Below are 18,850 nucleotides of genomic sequence, written 5' to 3' on the forward strand. Positions count from 1 at the left end.
GCTTACCACCCAGAGTCACAAAAGACAGACAGGAAGAATACCCACTTCTCCCCTAACTGCTGCTTCAAGTCCTGGTCGGCTAACGACTTGCTGTGTGATCTTGAGCCTGTTGCTACTCCTCTCTGGGCCTCGAGTTACCATTTCTGCCACCAGTGGGCTGGCGACGGTCTCCAAGGGTCATTTCATTCCAATCTGCTATAATTCTGAGGTTCATAAGAGTAACTGGAATCATCCGGATGTAGGCATCGGGTCCCCGCCTCTGGCCATCTTTACCTTCTAATGCTGATTGGGCTTCCTTACTGCACATCCGAGAACAGCATTCCTCAGCTCTAAACCTCTGATGGCCCCTGTCTCCTGACCTGACAATCAAAGCCCTTCCTAGCTTGGCCTCCACTTCCCCTTCCTGCCTCATCTCCTGTCCCTGTCACCCCGCCCCATCGCTGCCACCAGCAAGCAGCCTGAACTTAAAGTCTTCTTCATGCTTCTTTGATTTGGTGTGGAAGTCTTTATTTAGATCTCAGATTACTTTCTTATTCAAACCCTAACGTGATATTATCAATTATGAACAGTTTAAGGCTTCTGACACCTATTTCTGAATTGTACTCTAAAGGGCCAGTTTGGACCCCTATTCAAATCTCCTTTTACCTGGAGTGACCTTTCCCCTCTCTTTCCTTTACCTGTCTGACTCCTAACTTTGCCTTCGAAACCTAGTTCAAACACCAAAGCCTCGGGAAGGTGCCAGGGGGAATCGGTCTGCCCCTCCTTTGGGTTTCCCTGGCTCCTGGACACCTCCCAAGCCCAGAACTCCCCTCTGTGTGGCCAGTACCTCTCGACTCCAGACCACAGACTCTTCCAGAGCGGAGACCATGGTCATGGTCATGTCTGTGTTCCCGGTGCTCAGCTTGGGGCCTGGCACGGAGGACATATGGGTGCCGGTTGGCTGCATCACTGGGACACACAGGGAAGGCCAGAATTCAACTAGACAGGGCTGGTGAATCCATCTTAGCTCTGGTCTTGCAAGAGTGGCGTGGCCTAGTGGGAAGGACCCAGTCCTGGAGTTACTTGTTTCAGGGTTCAAATGCCGGTGCTATCACTCTCTGGGAACGTGCACTTCGGCAAGTCACGTAACTGCACTTTTCTGTCTATAAAATGGGAATAATAAAGGCAACTTTGCAGGTGTGTTGTTAAGAAACAGGTAAGAGACACATGCAGAGTCCTGCAGGTAGTAGGTACTCAATAAACGGTAACCCTAGGGCCCACCCATCATTCCGTCCATCCATCCATCCAATATCGATGGGGTGTCTTCTGTTTGCTGGGTGCAGTGCTGGGCTGGGCATGTACAGTGAGCAAGCACGATGACATGGCTCTGCTGTATTCTCCCCGGGTCCCTGGCCTGCTCTGGCGTTTGAGGTTGTGCCCTGGGTTTCCTTCCGGCCTGACCCGGTGCTCATCTGAGCTAGTGGGACGGACACCCTGGCCTGGCTCAGGCCCCCTGGGGGAGGAGTACTGGCTGCCTCTGCACCTGCCTGCCTGGGGCATGCAGGCCTGGGCTGCCCTGAGGAGGGCCTCAGAGACAGCTGAGAAGGCTCGAGAGGGTGCTGGGGCCCAGGGGTCCGTGCCGACCACTGGGGCACACGGAGGCTCCGGCAGCATCCTGCAGGGCCCTGCTGCCGGCCCCCACTAATCTGACCAAATCCCACCCAGGCTCCTACTCAGCCATCTCTTCACTCCTCCACCCACCCTCCCCTAGGGCTGTTGTGAGGATTCAATGAACGGATGTAGGTGAGGGTCTGGAAAGTCTTTGCATGTAGCGAGCACTGCAGGAGCGTTTGCTTTCACTGTTTTATCGTTTAGTGCTCGAGGCAACCTGTGCAGGGGCATCAGCGCCCTCTGTTTACGGTCAGGCACTGTCGATAAAAACGCCTTATTACTGCTCTGAGCTGTCTAGAGAGCTCCTCCATCTGGGGGCGGGGCCAGCATGGCGAGCGGGAGTGGGGCTGGAGACAGTGGCACGGCCCCTTTGTGCGGGATTGAGTCTAACACACACACACACACACACACACACACACACACACACACACACACACACACACATTCCTGAGAGATCCTCCCCAGGCAGCTCCTAGACAGACCCCCGCCGGGACGTGGGCCCCAACTCAGCCATCAGCCACAGCTGTGTTCAGGCAGCTCCTGGATGGGGGGGCCTTTCAGAAACGCATCGCAGCAGCCCAGGCGGTTCACACGCCCGGGTGCCTCGGTCCCAGACACCAAGTGAGAGGATTTACAAACATTTCCCGCCCCCGCAGCTCAGGGCTCGGTGTCACTCTGCCCATTTCCCAGAGAAGGGGACCGTGGCTCAGAGATGGGGCTTGCTTAAGGCGCGAGTGGCCACAGCCAGGATGAGCGCCAAGTGTCCTGGGCGCTCAGCAGGCTCGGCCCCCTTTCCCAGTTCTCGGGGACTCAGTGGTCTTGGGAACTCCCTGCGGCCATGGTCCCTAAATACCAATAACGAGCAAGCCCTCACCCCAGGGCTCTTCCGGCTGGACTGTTCCCTCCACCGCAGCCCCTTTCGGGACTCACTCCACCCTCGCATCGTGTGTTCCTTCACTCAGGGTCCTCGGCAGCCTCTGTCCTGATGTACCTGTCAGCACCCGGCACACACCCCCGCCTGGCAGCCCTGGGCATGTTCCGAGCTGGCTGAGACCTCCCCTTTCACATGCTTATTACTCCCTCCAAAGGTGACTCGATGACACTGTTCAGTGAGGAACCACCTGAAGCTTAAGTTATCTGTGATTTAATGAGGAGTCTTTTAACGATAACATCTGTTGTTTTAATTACCAAAGGAATTATAAATGAGGCTCCCGGAGGAAACTGCTGCTGGGGCAGAAGCTGGAGAAGAATTCTCAACATCGGCGGCCCCGCTGGGTCGTTGGCACAGTGACTGCCACGGAGCGTGACCTGTCACAGAGAGCGCTTCATCTTCATTTTAATTAAGCATTGAGGGTGAGGCGGGCAGCCTCCGGATCCAAGGGGGCTGAGCAGCCCAGATCCTGGAAGACACTCTGTGTGAGTAAGGCTTCGGCTCTGTGCACGGGAAGAAAGCAAAGGACAAACCAGCCATTTTTGCTGATGCTGTCGAGGTACACATCTGTCACCCAAAACTGGGGTAGGGAAAGGGGCTGGTCCTCCCCCCAGCCCAGCTGTGCGACCTTCGCCAGATGAGCTGACCTCTCTGGATTCCAGTTTCTTCCTGTAGAAAGCGAAAGGGATGTCTTTCCTTCTTCTCTCAAGGAAATGGTTCATCCCTGACATTCGATTCTGGGTGTAGAACTGGTGAGACGTGTTTACACCCACCCGAGAAGAAGAACTCGGTGGGGTGTAGGTTGAACGCCACATGGACGGAGGGTTCGAGACGGAGGAAGGGGTGCTTCACTGTCATTGGTGACAATGATGCCGGAGTTCGTGACGGTGGTGACAGTGACAACAGTCCTGCCGTTCCGCCAGTTTCTTACCCCTCCCGTATCCATGCCTTTTGCAGTTCCTCTCCATATAGGGGGTGAGTCTCTTTGCCCCACTGAATCCGGACAAGCCTTGTGATTTGCTGTGTTCGGTAGACTGCAGCACGAACGACATGCCTGTTCCAAACCTAGGTCTCTGCCGACCTTGCACGGTGCTGTGTTCTCTCTTGCTCCTCCACCGTGACTAAGAGAACGTTCCTGGACTTGGCTACAGAGGATAAGAGTCATGTGAAGGAGAGCCAAGTCACCCTAGTGCCCCAGCCAAGGCCATTCGAGATCGGCCAACAGCCCACCAGTTCCCGCTGCCCTTCCTGCATCTCCCAGTCAGAGTGCTCATCACACTCTACTGACATCTGGTCTACCCACCTTCTTCTCCAGACACTTGAGGGCTAAGAGTACACGTCACCCATCAATGGATTATTCACGCTCCGCATAGGAACTGGACCGTAGTACGTGTTTCATAAATGCCTGCTGTATTGGCTCAGCCCCTACCTGACCAAGCATGGATGGAAGAGGAAGGGGGTGACCTCCTAGGAGCGGCTCCAGGTGTGAATGTGGAGGCCAGTTAGGTCCGGAATACGGATAAAGATGTGGGTCGGGGGCTCGGCGACACTGACGTGTCAACCAGCCCTTGTATTTGTCTAAGAATTAGGGTTTTTTTAAACAAAAAGTTATTTTAACATAAAGAAGCAGGCAGGTCTCACTTGACAGGAGATGGACTTCCTGTAGCCCATTTCATTAAGACTCATCAAGACTGGCGTTCTCTGCATTCTCTGAGCAGGCAGTGCGTTCAGGAGGTAGAGTGATGGGGAAATTAAACACAGAAGCCACATCCTTTGAAGCTTTTTTGAGCAGCAAGGCCAGCCAACTCCACAGCGTACGTGTCTGGAGAATACCAGATTTGCTCCCATCTGAGCTCTCCATCCAAGCAGGGAGATAGCTCTTCTAATTAGCCCAGTTAGATAAATATTCTTCCGCCCAAGCTCCTGTTTAGAGAAAACAGATGGAGGCTCATAAACACGGTCATGGAGTGAATTTGTGTAAAGCTACCCTTCTGCTTGACGCGGCTTCCAGTATTTAAATACATGTATGTACACATGGGCACAAGCACACACACACAGAGCTCTGATGCCATACAACAGGGCAGATTAAGAAGGGCTTAATAGAGCCAAAAAAAAAAAAAAAAAAAAAGGAGAGATTTCAGGTGGTAGTAAGACCCATGACATAGTGGGAGATCAGGACCTACAAACGTTTTCTTCCCTGGGGATTGTCCCTCCCCCAAGGTTGACCCTCACACACCCCTCCCTTTGACAAGATGATGCCCCATTTTATTCAGCAAGTCCCCACTCAAAGGCCTTTGATGTCTCCTTGGCATGGCTAGAATGAGGTCCACTTTTTGGGGTGACCTTTAAGGCTCTTCTCAAGCTGACTCGACCCTGCCATTCATCTTCATCTTCCAACCTTCCTCTTCCACCCCATCATCGTGTGCTGCCGTCCTGCTCTAATTAAGCCTGATAACTGTCACCGTCCTCGCCACCCCCACTTGCCTTTATTGAGTGCTAACTCTCTGACAAGCCGCGGACCAGGAGCTTTACATCCCTTATCTTATTTCCTCTTTGCGGTTTATGAGGTAGGCACAGGGATGACCCTCAGCTTGAAGATGAGGAAATGTGGCCTCAGATTGGTTAAGAGGCTTGCTCCAAGTTGCACAGCTAGTAAGAGGCCAACAGCCGCCATACCAACCTCTTTGCCTTGGCAAGTGCTGGATCCTCGTCGGTGGATTCCCTTCTCCAGCTTCTTCATCTAACGATCACCTGCTTCAGCCCCGCGAAATGTTTTGCTCTCTGACTTCTGAACATTTCTTCTCCCATCAAAACTTCCCTGGCTCCATGAATCACATCAGAACAAACGCCGCCCAGTCGAATGCCATTTCTCAAAATTTAGTAAAAAGGGTCTTAACATAATGACATGTTCCTCTCCAGGTTTTCATTCATCTCTGCAGGTCAGCCAATCTCTAAGAGCCTGCACTGTCCCAGGTTCTGTGCCCTGCACTGTGGGAATGTAAGTGGCATCAAGAAGCATCCTCCGGTATTTCCCTCCGACTGGCACATGGTGGTTTGCGGTGTTCTTCCAAGGTCAAAATATCTATCTGTGCACCTTTTCCTCTTTTCACTCGGAATGTTGTTCATTTACGCCTTCTTATTTTCTGGGTCAGTCTTGACGACGTTTGCTAAAGTATCGACCTTTTTAAGCAACTCACTTTTAGTTTGTTGATGTCTTTATTTTTGTGGATGTTCGATTTGCTTTAGCGTTTATTCATTTCTATCATTACCTTTATTATTTCCTTCTTTCTAGTTTCCCTTATTCTCTTTCTAGATTCTTGAGTTGATTGCTTGGGTTGTAAGTTATGTGCAGCTGTTCTAATTTCCTAATAAATGCATGCAAGAGTATAAATCACCCCTCAAAGAATCAGTTAAACCACATCAGACAAGCTTGATTATGTAGTGTCTTCCTTATTTTCAATTCAAAATACTTCTTAATTTCTGTTGTAAATTTCTTTTGAACCCATGGATAACTTAGAAGTGTGTTTTTAGTTTCCAAACATATACACAGATCATCTCTTTGTTGTTGATTACTAATTTCATTGCGTGCTGGATAGAGGATCTGTTGATAATGAAGATTTTTTGAAATTTATGGAGACTTCTTTTGTGGTCTAATACGTAGCCTTTTTCCACATGTATTTGCTGTTTGTTGACATTGACATTGACATTTATATACATACATGAGCATACATGGTTTTTAATCTATCAGCTTCTGAGAAAGATATGCTAAATTCACCCACTATGCTTATTGTTTTGTCAACCTTCCCCTGTAAATTATTTCAGATTTTGCTTTATATCTTTCAGGACTAATGTTGGAATCACAGCATGAAATGCCTGTCCTTGATACTTTTAATACCTTTCACCTTGAGTTCAATTGTATCTGATAGTAATTTCTTTTACCATTTCTTTTATTGTTTTATCTCTTTATTTTTAATATTTTGATATTTTTTGGGTTTAGCCATTTTGCTCTTAAATAGCATGCAGCTGGCTTTTTTAAAACCAAATTTAAGAATCCCTTAACTGGTTAGTTTAATATGCTCATAATTACTGTAATTGATGATACAGTTACACTTATTTCTGCTGTCTCATTTTGTTTTCTATTTTCCCAGCCTCTTCTTTTTTCTTTATTTTCCTTTCCCAGTTTCCATTGGCTCGACCAAGTTTTTTGTTGTTATTGTAGAGATTCCTCCTCTACTGGATTGGAGGTCATATATTCTATTTTTAGCTTCCGTATCTTTACATTATTATATTTCAGCAACTCCTAACATTAATCCGTAAATACATCCCTCTGCTCGACTGAGACAAAACCTTAGCACCTTTATTCCCTCTAGCTGTCCACTCTCTCTCTCCCCACCTAGACGATATCACTTAGAATTTTCATTTCAAATTGTCAGCCCTGCTCTACCTCTGTGTCAGCCCTCCTGAAAGTAGAGACGTAACCACAGCAAAAGGCAGGAAGAAATTGACCAAGTTCCCACTACCCAGCTGAATGAAGGTTTGAAAGAGAAATGAGGTTGAGTTTTAGGAAAATTCAGTTTCTTTTGTTTGCACAGCCACGTTTGTGAACTGAGCATATTCACTAGTGATTGGGTCGGTGCCCATTCCAAGACGAGGGGTCTGGAGATGAAACAGTCTCAGTTACCCCCAGGGAGGCTCCCCTGGTGTCCCCCTCTTCAACAATTTCACAGGACATCAACAATAGACAAGGAGACTGTGTGACTTCAAGACAAAACCAAAACTCCTTATAATCATGTCGGAACACAGACAACACATGAACATTAACCAAACCACGAAAATCACCAAATATCCCCCGATCCCAGCTAATGTGTGTGACTGCTGCTCCTCTCTCTTCCTCTCACCTTAGAGAAAAGAATTATCAAGATACCAAACAAACCCAGAATTATCTTCACTTCCTGACAGCATCCAACCCAGAGCAAAGCTCTACGTCCTTGAACCCTGTCCAAATCCTCTAAGTCCTTTCTAACACCCTCTAACTGGGATGCCTCATGGTTCCGGGTAGGGAGGACTCCCCCTGGCACCTGAGACATGTGGCCTAGTACAACTATGATCTTCCTATAAAGATGCCTGAGTCCCCTGATTAGGTCTAGACTCAAATACAGACTAAACATATATAACTGAGACCCTGGAAGTGGGGGCCAACCTGTGAGGTGCCCTGATCCCAGTTTTGCAGATGAGACTCCCAGAGAAGTTAAGCAACCTAACCAAAGCTGCACAGCTGCTGAGTGGCAGGTCTGGGACTCAAGGCAACCCCAGAGCAGTCTGACCCCAAAGTCTACCCTGTGAACCCTGTCCTCACATCATTATGTGCAAACCTGGTCTGGAGAGACATCCCCGGAGCCAGGGGGCAGGCTTGGGCCTCTACTGCTCTCATCTGTGACCTCTTTGAGGGCAAGGATAATGACACTCCTCTTACCCCCCAAACCCCCAGCACAGAGCAGCACAGACAGGGCTCCAGGAAGTCGTCCTGATGATGCCAAGTCGATCCCCAAAGGCCTCTGCTAATTCCCTCCTCCTGCGTAGGCCCACTCCAGACAGATCCAAGGCATCTGTTCTCCCAGGTGATGCTCTGACTCCCTCCCAGCTTTAGGGAATTCACAGAAAGTGTATCCACGTGGAAAGAGGGAAGCTTTAGCTTCCTTCACTGCAGCCTGAGAGCCAGCCAGCTTCAGGGTCCTGCCACCCCAGAAAGTCCCCAGTTTCCTTTGGCCGAGTCCTTTTGACATTTTCAATGGTAACATAAACTTGATTTACTGACGCCATGAAGGAACCAGGGCGATGTGATTTCCAAAAGGCACCGTGCTGTTGGATATGATAAAAGACTGAATGAGTCAGTAAATGTAGCAGTTTAGTAACTGTTCAAAAAAATCAATACCCATGCAGTCTGTGGAGGAGGAGAAGGCTGTAATGATGGCCTGGAGGAGGGAGGATTCATGCCTGAACTCACGAATCCATGGCCCCCCCTACCTCCCTCCCGGACACACACAGACACATGACTCACACTTCCCACTCCTGCACAGATACTCACAGACACACCAATATAAGTTGTGTGCACAGATAAGCACGCAACATATATGCACGCGTCCACGCATGTCCACTAACAGGAATAATAATAGGTACCATTTATTGACTAGTAAAAGTGAGCCAGGCACTGGCATAAGTGCGTTGCCTATCCTTATTTCATTACCATCCTGTACAACTCTATGAGGTAAGCAGAGGATTATTCCCATTTTACAGATGAAGAAACTGAGGCACAGAGATCTTAAGCAACTTGCCCACAGTCATTCCAGCTAGGAAGCCGGGAAGCCAGAATTAGAACCCAGACTGACTTCAGAAGTCTTATTCTTTTTTTTGGCCACTTTTCATGCTTCCTTTTTTTTTTTGGCCATGCCACACGGCATGCGGGATCTTAGTTCCCCGACCAGGGATCGAACCCACACCCCCCTGCTGTGGAAGTGAGGAGTCCCAACCACTGGAACTCCAGGGAAGTCCCTACTTTTTTTTTTCATTCTTTAGCAGATATAATTGAGTTCTAGTAAACTTCACAGTTAAAAGTGCGCAGTTTGATGCATTTCGATACCTATATACACCTGTATATAGAATCATCACACGATCAAGATCACACATGAGCACATCTATCACCCCCGGAAGTTTCCCTGGGCCACCTTGCAGTGTCTCCCTTCTGGCTCTCCCTGCCCGGCATCACCCGGCATCCACCGTTCTGCTTTCTGTCACGACTGGTTAGTCGGCATTGTCTAGAACTGTATATACATGGACTCAGGTAGTATGCTCTCTCTTTTGCCTACAGAAACAAGGTTCAAAACGACCACAATAGGGGTCTTCCCACAAAGATAAGACAGACACGTGTGGGCACACTCATGCTTACACACACAATGTCCCAATCCTCACAAACACCTCCACACCCATGCCCCCCAACAGGCCGCCCCTCCACCCATGCACAGGACACCCTCGCTCTCACCCAGCTTTCACTGCGTCTGTCCATCCATGCCGCTCCTCTGGGATAACTGCACCTCCTTAAGTGGCCAAATGGACTCCTCACGGGTTTCCAGCAAAGCAATGCCGTTTCCTTCTCCTGTCAAAGCCCACGTGTTGTCCACCACTCTGCTGGGCACTGCAGATTCCACACTGCATAAATGAGCAAAGCTTTAGAGAATAGATACCTGTCACATGCCGCAGAGCGGCTGGGCCCGTGAGCCATGGTCGCTGAGCCTGCGCATCCGGAGCCTGTGCTCCGCAACGGGGAGAGGCCACAACAGTGAGAGGCCCGTGTACCGCAAAAAAAAAAAAAAAGCTGGGTGGAGCCAGTGGGGTGAGGAAGGACTGGACAGAACTGCACTGCAGGAGCCTGGTCCAGGTGTCCCATGGCCGCACTGGGCTAGAGCTCATGGCTGACCCGCAGCCTTTAAGGGACAGGACAGGGGACCCATCACCCAAGCCCACAATCCACCTTGCGCCTCAAGTCTGATTTCCCTCGGCTCTCAGTCTGGATGGATACACACTGGAATCACTCTGGGAGTTTAAAAAACATGGAGCCCATCCCACTGCTGGGCATGTACCCTGAGAAAACCATAACTCAAAAAGAGTCATGTAGCACAATGTTCACTGCAGCTCTATTTACAATAGCCAGGACATGCAAGCAACCTAAGCGTCCATCATCGGATGAATGGATAAAGAAGATGTGGCACATGTATACAATGGAATATTACTCAGCCATAAAAAAAACAAAATCAAGTTATTTGTAGTGAGGTGGACGGACCTAGAGACTGTCATACAAAGTGAAGTAAGTCAGAAAGAGAAAAACAAATACTGTACCCTAACACATATATATGGAATCTAAAAAAAGAAAAAAAAATGGTTCTGAAGAACCTAGGGGCAGGGCAGGAATAAAGACGCAGACATAGAGAATGGACTTGAGGACACGGGGAGGGGGAAGGGTATGCTGGGATGAAGTGAGAGAGTGGCATGGACATATATACACTACCAAATGTAAAATAGATAGCTAGCGGGAAGCAGCCACATAGCACAGGGAGATCAGCTCGGTGCTTTGTGACCACCTAGAGGGGTGGGATAGGGAGGGTGGGAGGGAGATGCAAGAGGGAGGAGATATGGGGATATATGTATACGTATAGCTGATTCACTTTGCTATAAAGCAGAAACTAACACACCATTGTAGAGCAATTATACTCCAATAAAGATTAAAAAAAAACACAAAAAAAACACTGAGTCCTGCGGTTTCACTCCCAGAGAGTCTGATTTGTTTTGTTTTGTTTTGTTTTGTTTGGGGAGGGCGGGAGTGGCCTGGGCATGAGAATTTTTAGAAGCTCCTCAAGTGATCATCTCATATTCAGTAATTCATCATGCACTTCCAACCTTAGGATAGATATACCTCCCCAAAGGACCCCAGGATACAGGAGAGCCAGAAATGCAGCTGGAGTTTCCTAGAATTGGAGTTCCCTTTACTCCAATTTTATCTCCCTACACACGCCCTAATAGGAATTCAACAAGATAACCTTGCTGAATTAGATATCAATTAATTGTTAGAAGAGGACCGAAGTTTTCATAGGAAATAAATTTCATTGTCATGTTATTAACTAAAACTGGTACAAGTTATAAGTAACTGCTGAGTGATAACGACTTCCTTATCAATATCGGATATTTATAATCTTTCAGGTTTTACTGGTAATTCAGTATCAAGATAATTAGACATCAAGTAGACACATTAAATATTATTTACTTTGCTGTTGTTTCTTGAATCTGCAATAAGATGGTGTTAGAGAGTCTCCACCCCTTCCTTCTGTCGTGATGGCCATGGCTTATGTGGGACGACACATCTTATATGTTACAAGTATTGGATGGGATGAAATGTGAAGTATGAATTGCCATTGAAAGTAGAGAAAGCTGAGTTTACTTCTGCTGCACCCTCTAGGAGCAGAAGCAGAAGGCTGGTCTAATATATCATCTCGGCTAAGCTGAGCTATTGAGGAGAGACTGCTGCAAAATCTTTTTCACTTTAATTACGTTTTACTTTTAATTAATTGAATTACTTTATAATTACCTTGATGCCAACCCATATGAACCAGATTATTTGAACCACGTTGAACCTCTACTGCCTTGCCACTGTTCTGATGTGCGGAAATCACCATGGGGCTAGAGGCACTCATGAGTCCCACGTGGAGGAAAAGTCATTGATTCTGGCCGTCAAGGTTTAATTAACGTGTCTTTATGAAGGCAGGGCCCGAGCGAGTTTAGAAGAGAGTTTATCCCGAGAATAAAAGACGTAGGCAGCAGAGTGGCCGTGATGAATGAGATGGAATCGTTCCATTGAAAACAAATCCATTGGTGATATTCTGGAAATTGTTAAAAATGTTAAAATGGGTTATATCACCCTAAGACCACATAATATCAGTGGGGTTGGCTCCACATCAGGTGCTGGCCCTGGGGAAAAGGTCGTGTCTTGCTCCAGTGAAGTGAGGGGCAAGGAGGGGTTCTGGTTAAGAGCATGGCTTCCAACTTTGAGACCCTGGGCCAGCTGCTTAAACTCTCTAAGCCTCAGTTTGTGCATCTATAAAATGGGGATAATGATGTACCTACCTTACTGGGCTGCGGCAAGGGTTACACGGCATCGTCCTTTAAAGCCCATAGCCCTGTGTGCCTGGCAAGAGTTCCATGAACGATACTTATTGCTATTATTCATTCTGCTTCTGTTTCATCGTGCTCTGGATCCCAAGTAACATCTTCTACCTTCAATTCCACTTCGATATTACTGCTGCCCCCATTTCCTGTTGTGGTTGGTTGTTGTTAGGGGTGAGGCATTTTCCTGGTGCCTTTTTGCCCACCACTTAATTTGTGACCTTTCTTAATCACTTTATTTTAGGTGAGATTCTTTTTTTTCTTTTTTACATCTTTATTGGAGTATAATTGCTTTACAATGGTGTGTTAGTTTCTGCTTTATAACAAAGTGAATCAGTTATACATATACATATGTCCCCATATCTCTTCCCTCTTGCGTCTCCCTCCCTCCCACCCTCCCTATCCCACCCCTCTAGGTGGTCACAAAGCACCGAGCTGATCTCCCTGTGCTATGTGGCTGCTTCCCGCTAGCTAGCTATTTTACGTTAGGTAGTGTATATATGTCCATGCCACTCTCTCACTTTGTCACAGCTTACCCTTCCCCCTCCCCATATCCTCAAGACCTAGAATCTGTCATACAGAGTGAAGTAAGTCAGAAAGAGAAAGACAAATACCGTATGCTAACACATATATATGGAATCTAAGAAAAAAAAGATGTCATGAAGAACCTAGGGGTAAGACAGGAATAAAGACACAGACCTACTAGAGAATGGACTTGAGATTCTTTTTTTTAAGTGAAGTATAGTTGGTTTACAATGTTGTGTTAGTTTCTTGTGTACAGAAAAGTGATTCCGTTATATGGAGATATATATATATATATATATACACACATATATATGTGTATGTATATATTCTTTTTCAGATTCTTTTCCATTATAGATTATTACAAGATATTGAATATAGTTCCCTGTACTATACAGTAGGACCTTGTTGTTTATCTATTTTGTATATAGTAGTGTGTATCTGTTAATCCCAAGTTCCTAATTTATCCCTTCCCTCACCCTTTCCCCTTTGGTAACCATAAATATGTTTTCTATGCCTATGAGTCTATCTCTGGTTTGTAAATAAGTTCATTTGTATCATTTTTTAGATTCCACATGTAAGTGATAACATATTTGTCCTTCTCTGTTTGACTTCACTTAGTATGATGATCTCTAAGTTCATCCATGTTGCTGCAAATGGCATTATTTCATTTTTTATGGCCGAGTAATATTCCATTATGTGTGTGTGTGTGTGTGTGTGTGTGTGTGTGTGTGTGTATGTACCACATCTTCTTTACACATCTGTTGATGGGCACTTAGGTTGCTTCCATGTCTTGGCTATTGTATTATATTGCTGCTATGAACACTGGGGTGCACATATCTTTTCAAATTAGAGTTTTCTCCAGATATATGCCCAGGAGTGGGAATACTGGATCATATGGTAACTCTATTTTCAGTTTTTTAAAGAACCTCCTTTCTGTTCTCCATGGTGGCTGCACCAATTTACATTCCTTAGGTGAGATTCTTTAAGCCATATAAAGCCAAGCTTGGTTTCTGAACCTTTGAATCAGGGAACTCAGCCAATCCTCTCATGGAAACACTTGTCTCATTTCTTCCCTCTTACATTATGGTTACTGTTTACCTTGCTATTTTCTTTTTCCTTTTCCTTAATTTATCTGGCTTTGTCAAGTAAATACTTATTCTTATCTCCCCCCTCCATTATTTTGACAATTCTCTCTTGATTTTCATTCTATTAATGATGACTCTTAATCATCACATGCACAAAACACTCCGTATTCTTCTGTTGCTATATTAAGAGATCAATGATTACTCCGCCCCATCCCAGTGCACCCAAGCTCTCTTTGCCAGTTACAAATTTCCCCCTCTTTCTCTCTCCCTGGTTTCTCTTTGTATTGACGCTCTGTGTTTTGAGATACTGCTACACTTGATCTTGTAAGCCATTATGATTATAATTCTCAAAAGAGCCAATTCTTCTAATGTATATAGTTTGAAGTTCAAGAACTACTTCTTTTAAGTTTCAGAAAATCTTTACTTTTTTCCTATTGGCTCACCTTAGAAGTTCTTATTCCTTTTTTGTTGTCTCCTGGCTCTTGTCCAGATCTATCTCAGGAAGAGACACCTGTCCCAGGTCTTCCCCTGCATCTGCCTCCCTCTGGTTTCTGTTCCACCGTCGCTGCGGTGACCTTCTTTGCTCACAGCTCTGTAGCCAGGTCCGGCTGTCATAGCCTGACTGGAGTGAAGGGCATAGGTGACTGAACTGGCAGACCTCTGCTGAGACACGAGAGGATGCCCCTCTGCTCCCAGGAGAAGTGTGTGCCAGGGGAAGCTCCCTCCCAAACTCAACACCTGCAAGCACCTCAGACTCAAATGGCAAAAAAGGTCAAAACCGCTGGAGCAAAACTCAATTTTAAAACATAGTTTGCAAATTGGTCATTGGCCAAATTGATCATGTAAATTGGTCCTTGGTAAATAGGTTGGCTTCCCCACAAAAGCACTGGCAGTGGGAACACGATATGCTCCCCAATATGCCACATTTGGCATATTGACTCTTTTGAATTATAGTTACTTAAGAAACAGCAGGTGCAGGAAGGACACTCTGACCTTCCTTTATCCCCCTGGAAGCGGGAAATAAGTCTCCTGTGTGCCAGGTAACTTCCCTGTACCAGGAGGTAGAGAGACATCCTAATCACCAGAGATGGAGAATTCATGGCTAAGCAGGCTACTAAACAAACCTTGTTACTTCTTCACTAATTAGCTACCCCAAGCCCAAACCCCTTTGTTCTGTCAATTCTTCACAGATGTATTGTTTCTCTGTCTACAAGGCATAAAAGCTGTCTGCTTTGGTCACCTCTTTGAGTCTCAAATCTTCGGGGGTCCCATACATATGAAATGAAATTTGTTTCTTCTCCTGTTAATCTGTCTTAGGTCAATTTCATTATTAGACCAGCCAAAGAAGCAAGAAGGGAAGAAGGGAAAAGTTTTCCTCCGCGACAAATCACTCTGCTTCCATGTAGACAAGGTGAATTGTACTTGGATACTCAAAGGCATGAGTGCAAATGTGTCGTGATGCTTACAGCTGTGTCGGTCACCTCTCAGGTGTGTCGGAGTCATCCCGTAACACCAGTGCCAGAAATTGCTAATGAGAAATAAGGTTGCCTGAATTTCAAGTGTATTCGCCAGAACTGGGGCAGCAGCCTTGCCCCCATTGGGCAGGTGATGGGGACGAGCCAGCAGATGGGCTATGTCCCCAGGAGAATGCCAGAGTAGGGAAAGAGCTGAAGACCTCATAGAACAGAAAACCGTGGACCTAGGCTTCGGGGGCTGGCGCGAGGGAAGGTGGGGATGGAAATCGGGACACTCAGCCTCGGCCTGGAGAAGATCCGATCAAAGAATATGTGCTCTGTGGGCATATCAATGGGGTCATGTCCGGGGAAAAGCAGTTGATTTCTGTGTAGTCCCGGGGGCTGGGACTGAGCCAGCCGCAGAAGTTGAGGAAGGCAATGCCACCATCAGAGCTGGCCAGGGATGGACCAGTCTGGGAGGGAGGGAGTTCCCTATTGTGAAAGGCATGTCAGCCAGACCTGAGAGGTCATCTGATCTGTTCATAGGACGTCTCCCGATTCCCAGGGATAGACTGGGTAATTCCAGGGTTCTACCTCCCTGGAGTCTGTAATTCTCCAGGTGGCTCAGATGTAATGGAGGGAGGAGTCTGCTTCCGGCCGCTGGATACTCAGATTCAGGAAAACTCAGCACGTCGAGCTGGGAAGTAGGGGGGCCCTGGTGTTGAAAAAGTTGCAGCATCTTGATATTTGCTCCCAAGAATCTTGCATTCATCTTTAAGGAGTAAACTTTTCCCTTATTTTAGGAAAATCACCATGATGTGCTTTTTAGTTACACAAATACTCGCTGGTTGTTCTTGGGGAAAATCATGAAATCGCCAGTAAGCTGAATACAAATCTTTTTTACACGGGCCTCTCACTGTTGTGGCCTCTCCCATTGCGTGCGGAGCACAGGCTCTGGACGCACAGGCTCAGCAGCCATGGCTCACGGGCCCAGCCGCTCCGCAGCACGTGGGATCCTCCCGGACCGGGGCACGAACCCGCGTCCCCTGCATCGGCAGGCGGACTCTCAACCACTGCACCGTCAGGGAAGCCCTGAATACAAATCTTTTAACCTAAGAATTTAAGGGTTCTGTTTGGCAGCTGAGACTTCCTTGCCCCCTCCCCATTGGCGGGGAGGGGCAGGAGTGGGAGGGGCAGAAGCTATAATAAATACTTTTTGCTTCCGTATGAACTCTGCTGCAAAGCGGTGCTCGTTCCTGGGGAAACGTGGATACTTTTCTGGGCAGGTCTTTGTGGGAGAGGAAGCCTGACTTCAGAGGGAGGATGCTGACGTTACCTGCTTCATCTCTTGCCGGAGGAAAGACTGCACGGGACAGTAAGTGTCCTTGGAATGAAGTTATTTACGATGAATAAATCTGAGCCGCTCCCATGCCCTGTGGAGTGGGGCTGCCCTCGAAGTGAGTGGATATTCCACTGTCAGTCGTTCTGGGAAAGAGCTGGTCCCAGGGCAGCAAGTGGGGAAGAGGAAGGGAGACAGTAGATGGAGAGAGAAGCATCCCAGCCTCTTTCTGAGCTGAGCTGCTCTCCGTCCTGTGGAGAACACTGGAAGTGAAGCAGCCACTGGTCTGCAGGGTCCCCAGGGAGGGGTTGAGCCCCCGGCATCTGAGCGCAGCCCCCTCTACAGAAGTTATAAGTTCGTAATGTTCTTCCCTTCTATGACCCTAGAACCTTTAGGAATGTGTTATGTGAAGTTGAAGTTTCTTCTAGACTGGGCTGTAGAGAATTAAGTGAAGGGCTTCCCTGGGCTTGGGTTTGGGTTTGGAGTGGAGCACAGGTAGTAGCTGAGGGTGTCCCTGGTAGAAAACAGTGGTGCCCGTGGACACCAAAAGCCCCATGAGCCATCACAGGCAAGACAGTGGAGGGACAGCTGGGCACAGCATGTAAGACATACAAGCGAGCATCACAGGGTCCCCCAGACACAGAGGGGTCCAGCAGGTAGGGTTTGCAGTCAGTGGTAACTCTGAATCAAGGTGTGGCTTTGCGCTGTCACCAAGGACAGATGCAGTACTCTTACATGGGTACTTCACAGCAGCTGTGTAAAGCTAGCTATCACAGCTAAAACCGAGACTGAGGAAATAGAGAAGTAGCATATATGAATGATGAGGAAGGTGACAAGGACAAGAAGGGGAGATAAGGTGACCCAGGGACCTTGTGGGCACACAGAGCGCAGAGGAGGTGAGGTGTGGATGCTGCCTCCTCCTTGCCCCCTCGGGCCCCCCATCACGGAACTTACACACAGGACTGATCATGAGTCCGTGTCCTGCTCCAGACTCTTGAGCTGTCCGAGGGCTGGAACGCTCTCTGGTTACTATGCTTGTCCCTCGCCATAGGAAAGGGACAGTCATGTACGAGGTACATCGTGAGAAAACCACAAGCAGGGCATGCATGGTGGGCAGGGGCGTTGGGAGGTGGCACGGGCTCCATCTAGGGGGTCCTACAATTCCAGGCTTAGGAGCTGGGCTTTATCCAGCAGGTGGCAGGGGCCACCAGAGCACGGATCAGGATTGAGGGCATGGTGGGAGGCAGCTGCGGGGCAGTGAGCTCTGCCCGTATCCATCCCCCTGGTGGGCCATCTTGCAAAGAACTAGCGGGACAGTAGTGGCCCCAGAGCTGTCCCACCCGAAGTGTCCCCTGGAGTGGGAGAGGAACCCGTGGGAAAGGCAAGCCAATATAAATCAGAGCTAACCTGTGCTGATCACCGGCTCCCTAAATCAAGAATCTGGCAGATTTTCTGGGTGAGAATCAATCTTCCTGTCCCCACAGTAAATACCATAATCCTTTTTCCAGTGTGGTTTAGAGAATTTAACTGCCACGCTCATGATTTATTCGAAGATATCCTGCCAGTTTATGTGGATGAACGGGGAAGTCAACGTGCTTTTAGACAGGAGGTCAGAGCACTTACCGTGGGGCCAGGGCCTTTGCCCCGTGGTGGCTCTCTGGCAGACTGCCACCTTCCACACCTGCCCCACAAAGGAGCACCCTGTGGCTGGCCACCTGGACAAACAGGGACGAGGGACGTGGGAACTGAGGGCGAGCAGCCCAGGACACCAGAAGGACCATTCCCTAGCCAGGAGGGACAGAGCAGAGGTGGCCGAGACTGCCAGCAGCTGGCCATCCCCTCTGGCCTTCTATCTATGGAAGCCAAGTCGGGATTTCTCTTTTTTTATAATTTTTCATTACACAGCGAATACAAGAATACCTTTTTGTCACGCATGATTCAAACAATGCAGAAGTTTCTAGAACAAAGTGCAAAATCTCCCTTCAACACCCGATCCCCCCATCCCTACTTCCTCCCTCAGAGAAGGCACGTTTGGTCAAACCCTTAGTGACCACCATTGTCTATTCATAAACACATGTACCTTTTTTTACATAAATAGTTCACATTGTATAGAATATGTTTATGGATGTATATTCCTTCCAGATTTTTAAACCTTTAT

Source organism: Tursiops truncatus, chromosome 20 (genome assembly GCF_011762595.2).
Source record: "Tursiops truncatus isolate mTurTru1 chromosome 20, mTurTru1.mat.Y, whole genome shotgun sequence".
Classification (NCBI taxonomy): domain Eukaryota; kingdom Metazoa; phylum Chordata; class Mammalia; order Artiodactyla; family Delphinidae; genus Tursiops; species Tursiops truncatus.